Source organism: Corvus brachyrhynchos, unplaced genomic scaffold (genome assembly GCF_000691975.1).
Source record: "Corvus brachyrhynchos isolate BGI_N302 unplaced genomic scaffold, ASM69197v1 scaffold4, whole genome shotgun sequence".
NCBI classification, from domain to species: domain Eukaryota; kingdom Metazoa; phylum Chordata; class Aves; order Passeriformes; family Corvidae; genus Corvus; species Corvus brachyrhynchos.
In genome coordinates, this window is record NW_008237878.1 from 5983592 (window position 1) to 5990289 (window position 6698).

The window sequence follows — 6698 nt, forward strand, 5'->3', positions numbered from 1 at the left end:
AAAGGTGAAATGGGAAAAGCAAGAGAAAGAAAGACCCCCCTGGAAAATGCAGCAGGCTCTCTGGCAGGAAGCTAATGCCACTAAAAAAAACAGAGGAAAAAAGAAACCAAAACCAAACCAAACAAAAAAAAATGTTGAGTAGAGAAGCAAATCCACCAAAACCCCAGGCAGAGGTTTTACCTCAAGTTATGAATCAAATAATGTATTCAATTCGTATTAGAGGCATCTCCGTGGCCACATGCTTTCCAAATGTATGCGCATGGGGGGACCTCAAATCCTGCACCCCGTTTATCACACTGTTTGCTCAAAACGCTCAGTTCCCCTCTGTTATCTCACCAGCCAAAAGCTGTCACAATTCACTCCCCCCAGAGCTTCTCTCCGCACGTCTGCGGCATCAGTCCCACGTCACCCGGCCCGTGAACTGCCGGGTGTGGGGACACGGGGCTGTCGCTGCGGGGGACAGGCTCGCTACCCCAGCCAGGGCACAGGAACCCGGGGACAATGTCCCCATTGTCCGAGAGCTCCTTGATCAAAAAAAAAGAGAGGGGCGGGGGGCAGGGCCAGCACAGCGAGCGCTCGGCACCCGCAGGAAGGCACCGCAGGCTCCCTTTGGAGGGCAGGCACAGGACAATTTTCCATCCGGGTGAAGTTAATGACTTCCACACTTCAGCACTTCTCATCAGCCAGTCCGGCAAGTGGACACGTCCAAAGGCTGCAGAGATCCCAGGGACACGCGGGCTCCTGTCCCCACTCCTGCCCTACTCGTACCCAGCCACGGGTCTGCACCCAGGCTCGTCCCGGTGCCCGGAGCTCTGCCTTGGCATCGTCCCCACGGCTCACGCTCCTGCCTGTCTGTGCTCTACAGGCACCACCCGCACCCAGGCTTCTAAAACTTCCTAGACCCAGCATAGCCAGGACTTTTGCACTGTGCTGAGTCCCTGGATCAGCCGGAGGACACCCATCCCCACCTTTCACAACAGCAGGATCGGGAAAAGGGGGTGTCAGAAACAGGGAAGGCTCAAATTTAAAAAAAAAAAAAAAAAAAAAAAAAAAAAAAAAAAAAAAAAAAAAAAAAAAGAAATTAGAAACAGATGGTAACATGTATAAAAATATATTCATTTTTGAGGTGATAATGTTACTTCTGAACTCCACTGCTTGAAAAAAAAAAAAGCTTCCTCTAAAATGAATAAGTACTTCAATTTATTAAATGTTAAAACAGGTAACTATAACTCCCATTTATAGCTGGCCAACTTTACTGTCAGTCCTTAACACTGTACTCTGTTAACTACATTAAAAAGTATCTATATTGAAATCTCACTTTGTTTTTTCCCCCAGCTAGTTCTTCAAAACAGAGGTTTTTATGTATCTGCATTATTATGACTGGATGTAAGTTCTACTTCAGAGCCACAAGACATAACCTTCTTTTCCATATACACATTAGCAATATTGATGCCTTTTATTTTCAATATCTTATCCTCTCCTATTTTAGGAATAAAAGTATTCATTTTCTCTGTCAGTGCAAGAATCTTTGCATGAGATGCAATTTCATTGCAAAATACGTAGGCTGTATTTTGACTATGACACAGTAAAAGAAATAACAAGTATTCCAGAAATATGACTATTTTCCATATATTATCTAATTGCACCAAACACCATTTTTCATCATTAGACAAGCAGTCAAAGTTTAGCTCAAACCTACAGGAAATATTTCACTTTTCCTAAGAAACCCAGGGGTTTTCCTCCAGTCACAAGATTTTCTCCACTCAGTAGTTGACTTCATTAAAAAAAAAAAAAATTGTAAAATTCAGCACCTTTGTCTGTGATAATCTCTTTGCTCTGCAGGGCTTGAATGTCACGAGCATTCAAACCTGGCAGACTGTTGCTTACTAAACCAGACCATAGGAGCAAGATGAGTGTGAGCTTTGAACCTGGCTCAGAGCCCGTCCCACATCACTCTGTATTCACACAGTGATCCTCATGTGCATGTGGTGAGAAAGACACAGGGATCTGCGGTGCCATCACACCTTTTCCCTCCCAGGAAGCACAACTCTGTGCCAGCCTGATGCAGAGCAGTGGCTCAGCAGCATCACTGCCACCGCAGCCCGGCTGCCTCGGAAGCAGACAGAGATGGATGGCCAGGACCGCCTGATCAATAGACATTTTGTCCAAGCCTTTATCACAAACAGTAGGAGCTGCAACAATCCAAAATATATTTAGGTAAATACTGGGAACTGGCAAGCCAAATGCTGCCACAGGGGCCAAAGACAATTCCCCAGCACCAGCTTTGCTGGGTCCCAAGTGGGGACTGTCAGGATCCTCAGCCCTGCTTCAGCCTGTCCGTTCCTTTATCATCCCCAACACTCTCCAGGTCTGAGAGCTGTGTGTGGTTTTCCAGACCAGTGACCGCAGGAGTGATGAGTTCAAACTCAGTATTAATGTAAAGAACTATTTCAGCAGCTTTATTGAATGGCTCCAGCCCCTCTGGACATCTGTATTGTACAACTTGGATACAGGTGATAGGCACCTAAGATTACTGAGACTGATAACTACATATTCCTAAAGGGTCCTGTCCCTCTGGATAGATTTTTTTAGAGGATGAATTTGCTTTGTCCAATCCAGAAGGCAAGATCTTGCCAGGACTATCCACACACATCATCACTTGCCTTCAGAAACCCCAGCCACCTTCCCTCACACACAGCAGGGTAACGCCACCCCACCTGTGCTGGGACAGGAGGAAAACACTCATCAAATGGCATTTAAAGAGCAACAGAACACACACATAGGAACAAGTGAGAAAATCAAAAAATTACATCCAGGAATTGTAAGCCTTTTAGACAGAAATGGAGCAAAATAGTTTCACATGATCAAGTGCTCTCGGTATTGCTGTAAGACGAGAACAAATTGTGTGAAGCTCATCTCACACCCTTTGAAATGTCACATTGGACAAGGTCACAAAGCTCCTGTGCCCCATCTGATTTGGCAGCCAAGGGCATGAGGCTCTCGTGCCTTCCAGCAGACAGATGTGTGTGCACAAAGCTCTGATGCACAGGAAAGAAAGGCCATCTCTGACCTCTGCTGCCCACCTCTCTGGGCATTCATCATGCTCCTCAAACCCCTTGGCTTGTGCTACCCCTGCCAGAAGTAGCTGGCAAGAGCCACATCATGCTCCTGCCAGAGGATTTACAAGAGAAAGGCAAAGCTGCACTTTATGGCTGCAGTAACGGCTCTGCAGGGTAATGGAACAAAACAGTGTCTATCCAGATGGCACAGGTACCTGCTGAGGGGGCTCCAGGCTGGGGAACAGAGTGCTCCTCAACGTGTTTGCATTTGCAACAGCACATTATTATGGGAAATGTGAGGTTTGGACAGTCTAAGGGTCACTTCCACAGAAGGACTGAAGCTCTGAGATGAGAAATACCTGCTTTGTGCAAGAACCTCCCAGCACAGATCCACCTGTGGAATACAAGAAAATAGGATGGAGAATTTTGCTCAGGTCTTTCAAGTTGTGGGCTGGAGCCTGGGCTAAATAAAGATCCTTTTTCCTGACAATCGGAGGGTGCTGTTTTGTTATGCTCACACAAACTTCCCTGAGTGACAGCAGTGTAACAGCCTTCAGGCAACTTCATGATGTCTCCAATAACACCTTATAGAACCCCAATAGCATCAATCCGTCACCTCTGCTTAGGTAAAAGATTTAGATTTGAGCCGATTTTATAGCTATTATGTTTAACAACCAAAACCATAGAGAAATGGTTTTGTCTTCTCTTACAGTAAAGGTAAAGTGTTAAACTTGATGAATTGCAGGCACTCAAAGCTCTGATCATCGTTTAATGGATTATGCATAAAAGAAACACTCTCTGGAGAAGCAGAGATATTCTACAAGGGTGAAGTAGGATCAAGACTGTGATGTATCAGCAATTCTGCACGAACAAAAGAAAACATGACCATGATGGCACATGGACCACTCGATTCTCTGACCCCCATTCTCCCACAGTTGTGAGGTCACTGCTCACACGCTGATTTTGGGGTTAAGGACAGAATTAAGTGTATTATTTCATTAATTAACTGTTCACAGTTACGCTTTAAAGACACCTACTTTATATACATACATCTGTGCAGTTTGGATCTGCATCTCAGTCGCTACAGAGTTAACACTTCTGCCTGGTGCTTTAAGAAGAGGCAATATCAGTGGAAGAGGCAAGTAAAGAGATGGCAGACACTTTTTTGAGCCAGGACTCTGGTAATGATCAGGAATGGGGACAGGTCCTGACATGCTCCACAGCTTTTTTTTTTTTTTTTTTAAAAAGGGGGGGGGGTTTTAAAAAGGTGGGAGGTTTTTTTACAGAGTGTACAATTTTTGGAGCCAAAAACCTCCATGATATTGTAATTAGAATTGGTACCCACAAAATGGGAGCTCACATGCAAAGGAAACAACTCCTGCAACACAAGTAACAGATGAGAACCCGCTTCATAAAAATGGAAACCCTTCCAGTCTATTTGCTCTGCAACTAGAACTCTTCTCTTTTCACGTGTGATATCCTTGTCACCATCCCAGTTTAATGGATCATGAGAGCTTCCAGCTATCCACTACAAAAAGGTGGATACCTGTGTTTAAACCTAAATAAAAATGACTTTGATGTACCTCAGTTGCAGAAAGTAGTGTCAGACTCCCTGGCTTGTGCTACTGTGTTCCATCACTAAATTAGGTAAGCCTTATCCCAAATGTTGGCTTGTTTCCACCAGCCTGCACTGCTTAAGAAATAGGAAGCACTGAGATAAGAGGCAGCTCTTTTCTACCTACTTAAGGAAATTAACATGTCCCCCCAATAAATCTCTCCTCCTTTCAAGAGTCACTCAAAGCGAGGCGGATAGGTTAAAAAATGCTCTTCTAATAACTTAAAAATCAGCAGTTCAAGCTTTATCCTCAAACATCCAAGATAAAAGTGCTTAGAAAAGGAATTATTTTAACAAACACACTTTCCTATCTTACAAGTTTCTACATCAGCAGAACACAAAGAAAACTTTGTACAGTGCAAAGGAAACAAGAGGTCAGGCTGGGATGCCAAGGTTAAACAAATCATTGATTTCTATAGCACACAGGTATTCTGGGCTTGTCTGGCAGGGGAGATCCAGCAGGCAGCTGCCCCTCTGCATTTTAAGCACCATGCCCAGCCACACAACACACTCACAATTTGTTGTCAGCAGTCTTCAAAATCCTGGAGCTCAAAAGCATTTTCAGATAGTGATTTAGGTATAGGCACATCATAGCACCACATCCCAGCTTCACAAGGGTACATCCCCTCACTGCCTTGGCTCCTGCACTGTTGCTTCCCACAATTCCTTGACGGCCTCTCACCACACTCCCACCAGTTACTCTCTGCAGCTGAGCTCTGCAATCCCAAATCATTCTGTAAGTGACCACATTTGTGGTCACAGGGAGCCCTTGCTCTACCTCCATTAGGCATAGCTCTGCAGCCCTAGGGAATCCAGCAGCAACAATTTCACGTTCTTGCATAGCCAAAAGATAAAGCTATTTAAACAAAAATAAAAGTCACACTTGTATAGTGAAGTTAATCAGGCAAAATGTTCTGCTCACCGTACCCTGTTCCCATATGTCTGGACCTGCATTTTTCTTTTGTAAATCTTCATACCACAGGTATAAAGATGAGACACATCAGAGATGTAAGACCATCAGAGAGCTTCAGACACACTGGAGATTAAAGTGGATAATACTCATCTGAGATTTCAGATAGCTAATATTCCCCAGCAGTGCTCACACCATTTTTGGAACCATCCACTGTAGCCTTAATATCTAAGAAGGGGAATCTGGGATTTTATATATGTGCCATGTATCCTGATTTTCTTCAAAGCAATATAAAAATATCTTGAAACAGCTTCTTAAAAATATGTATCCTAGCTGTTCTATTTGTTCCCTCTGTTTTAAGCTCCCAGGTATTCCTATTTCTGAAAAATTGGCCTGGTCTTCTTGTTCCCCAGCAAGAAATATCTCTGACCTTGACGGCCCCCTCTGCGATGACAAAGTGTATCATGTTTGTGCTTGTTCAGTCTCCGGCCCCTGTGATACAGCTGCCAAAGGAGGTGCCAAGTGTCACGGTATTTCCTTTCTGCCAAGTGCTGCCAGCTTGGCTGGAACCACGCTGGCAATGGCCAGAGGATTGCTAGAACCTGGCCCACAGAAGAGTTTCAATTTTAGCAGATCCATCCAGGAGCATATTATAAACCAGCAGCTTAAAGTCTAGCTGACTAATTAGGTCCCCAGCTCAGAATATTGTTTCTGGTTTTAAATGCTTCTTTTTTGTCTTCTCTCCAATTCCATAGACTGTCTCACTCTAGGCTTAAGTGGCAGACGAAGACGCTCCAACAGCAACTGCCCCTTGACTCCCAGCATGCTTGAAATATATTAGAAAATATTATAAATATTATAAACGCTCTAAAAGATTATTTTCAGCCTTTCAGCTTAAAACAACATCAATCTTGGCCCCAGCTCTAGGAAACACAAATAAATGTTGGCAAACTCTGCTCCGTACTTTTTACACTGTACGACGCCCATCGGCATCGCAGCGAAGGCAAAGAAAGGACACACATTTGGAAGAGCTTTGATCCGCCTTTCCCTGGTCCCGAGTGCCGTGCTTGACTCACAGGGTAACATTGCCACCCGGCGGGCAGAGGCTCCCGGG